Source organism: Cebus imitator, unplaced genomic scaffold (genome assembly GCF_001604975.1).
Source record: "Cebus imitator isolate Cc_AM_T3 unplaced genomic scaffold, Cebus_imitator-1.0 Scaffold223, whole genome shotgun sequence".
In the NCBI taxonomy this organism is placed as follows: domain Eukaryota; kingdom Metazoa; phylum Chordata; class Mammalia; order Primates; family Cebidae; genus Cebus; species Cebus imitator.
Genome location: NW_016107538.1, coordinates 2,507,447 through 2,517,772, shown reverse-complemented (window position 1 = coordinate 2,517,772; position 10,326 = coordinate 2,507,447). Strand labels below are relative to the sequence as shown.

General features: G+C 45.7%; 1 long non-coding RNA gene across 3 annotated transcripts in view; it reads right to left on the bottom strand.

Moving 5' to 3' along the window:
* Window positions 1–2,904: 2,904 nt before the first annotated feature.
* LOC108281307 overlaps window positions 2,905–10,326 on the bottom strand; it is an 11,346-nt gene continuing 3,924 nt past the window's right edge. For all 3 annotated transcript variants that reach the window (XR_005195196.1, XR_005195195.1, XR_001815937.2), the window contains 2 exons: window positions 9,986–10,064; window positions 2,905–5,828 (listed from right to left, as the gene is read on the bottom strand). This is a non-coding gene — a long non-coding RNA (uncharacterized LOC108281307). The remainder of the gene's footprint in view (window positions 5,829–9,985; window positions 10,065–10,326) is intronic.

The window sequence follows — 10,326 nt, the reverse complement described above, 5'->3', positions numbered from 1 at the left end:
ACAGCCTGGGTAACAAGAGCGAAACTCCATCTCAAAAAAAAAAAAAAAAGAATCTATAGAAGAGGCTATCGGGTAAATAGGTATCCTCTGTGTGGCAAGTGTCACGCCGGCGAGCTAAAGAGATGTATAGGGAGACTTCAAATACTCCGTGGAAAAAATGGAGCAAAAAGATAGTCATTAAAAACATAGTCTTTATTTTTCAACATAGCCTCCATCAAGCTCAACACACTTTTGCAAGCAGTGATACCAGCCATTCAGTCCATCCTTAAAGAAATGAGGGTCTTGGGAATTTAATCATGTCAATGCAGTCTTTTTACATTATTAACTGAAGAAAAATGAGTGCCTTTTACAAATTTTTTTAAATTGGGAAACAAAAAAAATTAAAAAAAGGACAGAAGGAGCCAAATTCGGACTGTAAGGTAGATGCCTAATGATTTCCCATCGAAACCCTCACACGATTTTCCTGTTTGGTGAGAGGAATGAGCAGGAGCATTGTCACGGTGGAAAGGACCCTCCGGTGAAGCTTTCCCAGGCATATTTCCTGCTAAGCTTTGGCTTTCTCAAAATACTCTCATAGTAAGCAGATGTTATTGTTCTTCAGCCCTCCAGAAAGTCAACAAGCAGAATGACTTCAGCATCCAAAAAATATTGTTGCCGTGACCTTTGCCCTTGACCGGTCCACTTTTGCTTTGACTGGCCCCCCTCCACCTCTTGGTAGCCCTGCTTCGATTGTAGTTTGTCTTCAGCATCATGGTAGTAAAGCTATGTTTCGTCTGCCGTTATAATTATTTGAAGAAATGCTTCAGGATCTTGATTCCACTTGTTTAAAATTTCCATTGAAAGCTCTCCCCTTAAGGTTTTCAGCTGATCTGGGCACAACAATTTTGACACCCATCAAATGGAAATTTGCTCCACTTAAATTTTTGAGTCATAATTGTATAAGCTGAACCTTTGCAATATCTATGGTGTCGGCTATTGTTTCTGCTGCTAATCATCAGCCGTCTTCAATTAGGACACAAAAAATATTAGTTTTTTCTTTGAAAACTGATATGGATTGTCTGCCACTGTGGGCTTCGTCTTCAATATCATCTCATCCCTTCTTCAAACAATTTATCCATTTGTAAACTGCTGATCGCTTTGGGGGTATTGTTCCCATAAACTTTTCATTAAAAAATCAATGATTTAATCATTCTTCCACGCAAACGTTGCCATACATTGATGGGTTTTTTGTGTTTTTGTTATTGCTTCAATTTTAATAGAATTCACGTTGCCCTGGTGGAGGCTCCTTTCAAACCGATGCCTTATTCTTCTTAGTGCCCCAAACTGGATCCTGTTCACGCACATCATAACAAGTTAGCACAAGTTTCTTTTGGTGCCAAACAAATTCTGAATCCATACATAGCATTTACATCATACCCACTTCCATAAACTTTTTGAAGGCCCCTCGCATGTGATCCCAGTCTAGGGATCAAGGTCGACTCCTATGAAAGGTGGTATCTGATGTGAATAATGAGTGAGACTTAGCCAAGCAGAGGAGGCAAGAAGAGCCCAGAGCTGAACCTAGAACCCCAGCATTGTTCCATGTGACCCACTGAAGGGCTGTGGTGGAATGATGGGAGATGAGGGTCTGGGGTCTGCAGAGGCTTAGAAGTCAACAAAGAGTTTGGAGCTAGCCCAGAGAACACTAGAGAGCCACCAGACAGTCCTATAAGAGGACACAATTTAAACTTTGGAAATGTCTCTGATAGCTGAGTGCAAAATGAATTACAGGGAGAGGGGTCTGGGTTGTGGCAGGAAGATGAGAGCCCAGCAGTGGTCCCAGGGTAAGAGGACAGTGGCTTGCACATGGGAGTACAATGGAGCTGGACTCTGACATCTTCAGGGGGGAGAATTTGGTGATGGGATTTGGTGATGGATTCACTAAGGGGATAAACTTTAGGGAGGAGGCAATGGTGGTCATGTTTCTGGTTTGGGAATCTGTGTGTGGTGACATTTACCAAGACAGGGAACCCCAGGAGCAGTTCTGCAGGATGTGATCTATCTTCTTTACTTAGAAAAAGGCAACAGTGAGAACTGAAGATGCCTATTCCAGGAAACTGCACTCCACCAACTTGAAGAAGAGGCCAGCAACACCCTGAACTCACCAGCCCTTTCCCAGCACTGCTCACTGCCAGTGCACTGCCCTGCTCCTCAAATTGTCTCTGTAATTGGACTTTGTGTACAATGAGCAGCCAAGAAAACCCAGCTCCTCCGGCTGACTCCCACAGCATACCAAACCCAGCCCCGGCTACACTTGATGACTTCAGGTGTTACTCTCTGGCCCACTCACTGTCCTGTACCAACACACACACATATGTCAGGCACTGTAGCAGCCTGCAAACCCCCCACGACCTCTTCAATCCTGAGTCATGGATGCACACCTCCGCCTGGAGCTCAGCCCCCAGCCACCCTATTCTCAGGCCCATCTATGCTCAAAGCCTCCCGGATCCCCAGGCTTCCTGAGATATCTCTTCTAGCTGAAAGCCAAGCAGCAAATGCTGTGTCAGCCTGAACCTCCTCTCCTGCGTTTCTCTGTTCAGTCACACAGAGACAGGCAAGCAAAAAGACATGACGCATCCTCCCACCATACCAAGATAACCACCTGGTTATCTTGGCCTATAAGGTCCAGTCTCTCAGAAACTGGAGTGTTCCCTTCATAGTGCTGAGCTGAACTTAAACCCAGAGAAGAACATGGGGCTGACTCAGATGCAGTCTCTATCAACCAGATGGGGAACAGGCACTCCCCTGACTCACTGCAGTTTAAAGCTGACTGTGATTGGTACTGTTATGGGCTGAACTGTGTCACCTAGTGCAAACTGTCATGTCAAAGCCCTAACTGCCCGTACCTCAGAATGGGACTGTATTTGAAGATAGGGTCCTTAAACGGCAATTAAATTAAAATGAGGTCTTGTGGATCGGCCCTGATCCAATCTGACAGGTGTCCCTGTAGGAAGAGGCGATTAGGACACAGGCACACACAGAGGGCACAGCATGTGGGGACATGGGGAGAAGATGCCGTCTGCAAGCCAAGGAGAGAGGTTTCCAGAAAATGGTTCAAAACCTGCCGACACCTCACTCTTGGACTTCTAACGTTCAGCACTGTGAGAAAATAAATTCCTATTGTTTAAGCCACCCCGTCTACAGTATTTTGGATGGCCGCTCTGGCAAACTAACACAAGCGTGATAAGAGAGACAGAAAATGTGCTGCAGGAACGCCAAGGAAACAGAGAAATCCCCAGGAGAAGCAAGTCAGCACAAGGGTTACTTGTGTGGGCTCCAGAGTGGCCTGGCTGGGTTCCAACCTCCCTGATCTGCCACTTCCTTGTGAGAGTCCCCACCTGGCATGCTGGTTGGAAGGATTAATAAAATAAAGCAGGGATGGCCAGGATCAAAGAGTGAGGCACCGTAAGGGCAGCTATTTGTGGAGGAAACCTGTGTCACCTAAACTGGGGACCCGAAGGCAGAGGACGCTGCAGGGCTGCTGGTGGAGGAAAGGTCCTGTCCAGCAGAGGGGACCCCATGAGCCAGGGCTTGTGGTTGGGCTGGGCAAGGTCCAGGAAAGGCAAGTCACCTGGGGGAGGTGGGGCTGGAGGAGGGAGGTCTGGGCAGGAAAATCGGGGCGAGATGGCAGGTGGGGAAAACTGGAACACCAGACTAGATTCTGTTCCCAGGGAAAGAGGAACCATCTGAGGTTTGTAAAGCAAGGAAGTGGCAAGATGGGAAGGGAATCCCGACAAAGCCTCCAGAAACAAGATTGAGATTGAGGAAGGAGAAACAGAGTTCGGGGCTTCTGTGATGCAAACGAGAGGCCAGTGAGTGACTTGGGTTCTTCTATTTGCTGATCTGAAATATTAATTTCGGTGTTTGCATGCATAAACAATTCGAGAGCCCAGATGCCGTCGCTCCTCTCCAGCTCTTAAAAGGCTTTCTGTGAAAGTGTTCCTGGAAGAGACAGTTAATGCCTTGCCTCCCTTGCCCTGAAATTGATTTCTGAGACCCAGGGCCCTGAATTTGTGAGCTGGCTCTCTCAGGCCCAGCCTCTCAGCCCATGGCACCTCCTGGGTATGGGTATGTAAGGAGACTCAGGAGCTCAGTTTCCAAAGATAGAGTAGTCTTTAGGGAATTCAGTGGGCGGTGGCTAATGAATAAATAAGAGAGTGCCCTCCGTGCTCCTGCATTTACCAGTGCCATGCTGTTTAACCTTTTATCAGACAGTGTGAGTACGCGCCCTGTCCTTCCGCAGGAATACAGACTGGCTGTGCAAACTGTCATTTCTTTCTAACTTACCCATTACCTGGGTAGCAGAAAAGTTGAAAGTTGCTGGTAGGTTGGATATTATGTAGTTCAACTCTCCTGTTCTACAGATGAGGAAACTGAGGCCCAGGGAAGAGATTTACTCAAAGCCTTCCAGGTTTGTTAGTGCCACAGATGATGCTGGAACTCGGATGCAGGGACTCCCAGCTCAGGGTTTCGTAACATTCGGCGTCCACTGAAAAAGCGTTGCCCAATACAAAGACAACACAAGCTACGCGTGTAGTTTTAAACCTTTAAGTGGCCACATTAAAAGATAAGAAGAAACAGATGAAATTGGCCTTAATATACACTCACACCAGGGATGCACTCTGAAAAATATGTCATTAGCTGGTTTCATTGTTGTGCAAACATCATAGAGTGTACTTACACAAACTTAGATGGTACAGCCCATGCCACTGTATAGATCTGTTATCGTCTTACCGGATCACTGGTAATGAGTCAGTGGTCCGTCATTGATGAAATGTCATGATGCACAACTGTATTCTCTTGAATGCAGTATAGGCAAAATGTACAGATTCTATCGGTGTACACCTTCCCATTCACTAGGTCAGATCACTTTATGCACCTGCTCAGGCCTAGCTAGGCTGAGGGTGGAAGGGTAGGGGTCAGACTCCAAGTAGAAGCATGAAGGCCTCTCCTAGGAAAGCTATCAACGACAAGCCCATGAAGCCACACATTTAGCAGAAAATGTGCACTTCTCTCAGGAGCATTAAGCTATAGAGAAATATTCCCATAATACAAGTGTAGGCTGTGGTAGACGCTATCCCAGCCAACAACAGACAGAGGACCTTTTATCCAGCCACCCATTTCCAGGGTGCTTTTTGCTGACAAGGGACATCCGTGGGCTGCTGGTATTCCATCTATCTCTTGAGGTGGCCAGGCGTGGGTGGCTGTGCCAACTCCTGGGCAGAATGCTTGAACAGAAGTGCCTGGGGAGACAGAGGATTGCCCCTTACCCTGGGGCACTTATGAGGTCAGCCCAAATGACTCATATGGAATTCCCCAAGCCCCCTGGATCCAGGGAACTACACCAACCTCCAGAATTCATTCTGAAACCATGCCAAGTGCCAGAAATTTACTTCTTTCCAAAAGTTCAGAATTCTGCTTAATTTCCCTGCAAGCTGCTGCCTGCTGACTTGGCCTCCGCCTTCCTCAAAGGTGTCAATGTGCTTTGAGGGCCAATTGCTTCTTCTCTGACCCTCCAGACAAGTTCCTATGTTGGCACCACAAAGCAGGTGGATCAACTAGAGCTGCTGATAAACAGTGGGTTCCCACAATAACAAATCCCTAAAAGCAAAGCTGACATTTTCCCCCATCACCAGCTGGTCCATGGTGTGGCTTATCTGAGTGCCGATCAAGGTAGATGCGCCGATCAGAGGAGTTAGGAAGCTCCTGGGACAACAGGCGGTCCTGGTTTGATTATGCAGAGCTTGATTCTGGAACAATGCTGACCAATCCATGTGAGCTACTGAGACCTGAAGTGTGGCTCGACCAAATGGAGACGTGGTTGGTATAAATGCAAAATATGCACCAGATATCAGACATAGTATGGAGGGGGAAAATGTTCATAAAAATATAAAATACCTCACTGAAAATATTTCTGTTGTTTATATGTTCAAATGATATTCTTCGTGTATTGGATTAAATACAACGTATTATTAAAAATAATTTTACCTGTTTTTAATTTTAAGGAAACTATTTTAAAATTACCTATGTGGATCATGTTTTATTCTCATCAGACATCACTGTTCTAGTGGAAGCATTTCATTTGAGAGGCCACCACTTGGGATGCAATTCTAAGGGCGTTGGCTGAGATTCGACTAGCAGTGTGGGGACAGATGGCATGACCCTGGCGGTCACTATCCAGAACATGGGATGTGAAGTGGTATCACTGGCTAAGGGTGCTGTTGGACACAAGAGGCCACACCCCCATCCCCTGCTCCACTCACTGCCCTGAATGTGCAGCTGAATTCACTGCCCCAGCTTAAACCATGGGCTGAGGAGCCATCAGCCTAGACCTGGATCTCCCCACTGCTACCACTGTGGCATCCCCCAGAAAACCCAGAACAGGACATTGCCAAAGGAGTGCTGAGCTACTTATTGCTTTTATCCTTAGAAATGGAACCTAAAATTTAGGGCTGAACTTGGGGGCCTTGTCAACACAAAGGATCCTTGCTCTGTAGCTTAATTTTGGTGGCAGGCATATGACCCTACACAAGTATAAAATTGCATCGAACTAAATACATGTACACAGACACACACGCACACACACCTATATTATTTCCTATAACTGCATGTGAATCTACAATGATCTCATAATTCAGGTCCATATTTGTACACCCATGTTCATAGCACCATTATTCAGGAGGGTCAAAAGGTGGAATAAACTTAGCAATGAGTGGATAAACAAAATGTAGTTTATCCATATGATGGTATCTTATTCAGCCATAAAAAGGAAGGAAATTCTGCCAAGTGCGGCAGCTCACGCCTGTAATCCCAGCACTTTGGGAGGCTGAGGCAGGCGGATCACCTGAGATCAGGAGTTCGAGACCAGCCTGGCCCACATGGTGAAACCCCGTCTCTACTAAAAATACAAAAATTAGCCGGGCATGATGGTGCAAGCCTGTAATCCAAGCTACTTGGGAGGCTGAGGCAGGAGAATCACTTGAACCCAGGAGGTGGAGTTTGTGGTGAGCCGAGATTGTGTCATTGCACTCCAGCCTGGGAACTGGGAGACAGAGTGAGACTCCATCTCAAAAAAAAATAGGAAGGAAATTCTGATCCGTTCACATGCTACAACATGGATGAACCTTGAGGACATTATGTTAAGTAAAATAAGGCAGATGCAAAAGGACAAATGTATGATTTCACTCGTGATATACAACAAGTAGTCAAATTCATAGAGACAGAAAGTGGGATGGTGGTTGCCAGGGCCTGGGGGAGAGGGGAATGGAGATTGTTTAGGAGCTGTGGTGTTTCCGTTTGGAAGGATAAAAAGAGGTTTGTGGCTGGATGGTGGTGATGGCTGCACAACAATATGAATGTACTTAATTAAGATGGCCCAGCTCTTCAGGAGGCTGAGGTGGGAGGATCGCTTGAGCCCAGGATTTCTAGGCTGTAGTTCTGGGCTAGGCCAATCGGGCGGCCGCACCAAATTCCACATCAATATGGTGAGCTCTCAGGAGCAGGGAACTACCAGGTTGCCTAAGGAGGGGTGAACTGGCCCAGGTCAGAAACAGAGCTGGTCCAAACTCCCATGCTGATCAGTAATGGGGGCGTGCCTGTGAATACCACTGCATCCACCCAGGGCAACATAGAGAGACTTCATCTCTAAAAAAAAATAAAAATAAAATTTAAAAAATGATTAAAATGACAAATTTTCTGTCATGTGTATTTTACCATAATTTTTTAAATTTAAAAATTAAAAAAATCAGAGCCTTTTGACCTAAAGATCAGTGACTCTCCTTTACAGTTCACCCTGTTCAAGGAAGTAAACCAGAAAGCTATGGGCCCATTAGAAGGAACCCGACTTCCAGCACCTGCGTTAATAACCCATAAGGAAAGCAAGGGCAGAGAGTGGTCCTTGGTAAGGAGCTAGGTGCCGGAGAAGGTAGGGGGCAGATTGGTGCCCCGGTGCCCTAGTCACCCCAACACATCGAATACCCAGATGGAGCTCTTATGCCACCCAAAGGTGAAACTAAACCTGTGATTACAAAGTTAGCCTTGATCAAAATTGTTGGTAAATGTGGTAAAGGGAGGTGAAGGCGCTAGAAGGAGGCATGGATGTCCAGGACTGAAAGGGGATGGAGAAGGCAAGGGCAGATCCCAGTGTCAGCAAATGGGAATCTACTTAGGGTGGGCATTTGGGGACATTTTCTTCTATGCCATATCACCAGAGCTACAAAGGGTTTTTGTTTGTTTTTCAGCCTAAAGGGGTTGACTTTATAGACCACTCCAGTTGTGCCATTGAAACAGCCTCTGTCTTCCTAATTCATGGGAAGGGCATGACAGAACTCCCTGAGCAGGGCAGGGCAGGAAACGTATCTGTACTCCAAGCAGTTGGCCACCCAAAGGAGAATACTTCATTATGCTTCCACTGAGAGTCTCTGAGACAGTAATTGGGAGAGGGAGCTGCCAGGCTAGGACTTTTCCCTCATCCAATCCTGACTGAGTACAAGATAACAAGAGTCCATTTTTGGTCGTGTGGGCATTTAAAAGAGAATGATTTCGTTTCTTTTAAGTTCACATAGGTTGGCCAGAAGCCCCCAGAATGCCTGGAATGTGTATTAAAAATGCCAGATATCTCAGCAATAATTTCCAGCCCCAGGGCATTTACTAAGACACTCAGTACCTCTACCTGTACGCTGCTCTGAAGCAACGCCACGGCCATCCCACAGACACGAGCCAGGAGGGAGCGCCGAGGCTCTGCACCCGACCACAGCTGAGAACGTGTGGATGCCCATATGATTCTGCTCACTGCATGGTGTCTCAGCCACTGTGTCCTGAGCCAAGAGATTTGAGTGTTTCTGAAAACCAGCATTGTTTTCTCTCTTGGTCATGTAAGTCATGGGAAATTTTTGTGTGGTGATGCATAAATCCCAGAAAGTTTGGTTTAAAAAGTTCCCTAAAGTGTGGGTGACTCCTCGAGTATGTCCAGATTTAGTGAATATCCTGCATCCGTAAAACAGGCCTGAGAGTTTCACCCAAATGCCATCTCCGTGAAGAGGTTTTCCAGATTCACGGACACCCTCATCAGTGAGTTCTGGCAGCTGCCCGTTAGATGTAGGACTTTTAAACTCAAATTTAAAATGAGTCTAGAAGCCTGAGTGAGCAGAGTTGCTCAGGAATATTATGCTTCAAGGGCAGTTCAGGCCAACTCTCCTGTGATTTAAAATCTCTCTATAAAAATGTTATAATTCGGGCCTGGCGTGGTGGCTCATGCCTGTAATCCCAGCACTTTGGGAGGCCGAGGCAGGCGGATCACCTGAGATTAGGAGTTCGAGACCAGCCTGGTCAACATGGTGAAACCCTGTCTCTACTGAAAAAATACAAAAAATTAGCTGGGCATTGTGGTGGGCATTGTGGTGGGCGTTAATCTGAGCTACACAGGAGGCTGAGGCAGGAAAATCGCTTGAACCCAGGAGGCGGAGGTTGCAGTGAGCTAAGATTTTGCCACTGCACTCCAGTCCGGGAGACAGAGTAAGACTCTGTCTCAAAAAAAAGTTATAATTCATCCTAATAAATTAGCTGTCACCTTTGAGAAATCTTCCTTTAATGTTTTGTTCAACCCATCAACAATTATTTCATAAGCACCTGTGCATCCAGGCTTGATGCCACGGATTCTAATTCCTTCCCTTATCCTCACCCCTCACTCCTCGTCCTCCTCAAGAAAAGGATTTGCCTCTGATCCTCCACCATGACTTGGGCAGCCACTGAAAATGATGCTCTAATAAATGTGTCGATGTGAAAAGATGGCAGGGCTTATGAAGGAGTATGTATTTAATTCCATTTTTGTAAATATGTAAGTAGTATGCACATAATTCCACTTTTATACATACATATTCTTAGATAGGCAGGTAAATATATATTCATGTGTATATTTTAATAAAACAAAATCTAAAAGGATATATACCAAGATGTTGGCAGTGATGATCTCTGAGTAGTGGAATCAATTTTCTTTTATTTTCTTTTAGCTTCTTCTGTGCATTTTTCTAAAGGAAACACATATGACATGTTAAATCAAAAAAGGAAAATGTGTTAAAGGGAACAGTGGCATTGAGAGAAGACGGCAGTTACGTTTGGTAGCCATTTAAAGAGGTTTATGGCCTGGTGGAGTTGCTCATGCCTGTAATTCTAGCACTTTCGGGAGACTAAAGCAAGAGAATCACTTGAGTTCGAGACCAGCCTGAACAACACATCAAGACCCTGTCTCGACAAAAAATTACAATAGGTTAACCACCTATATTTTCTTCT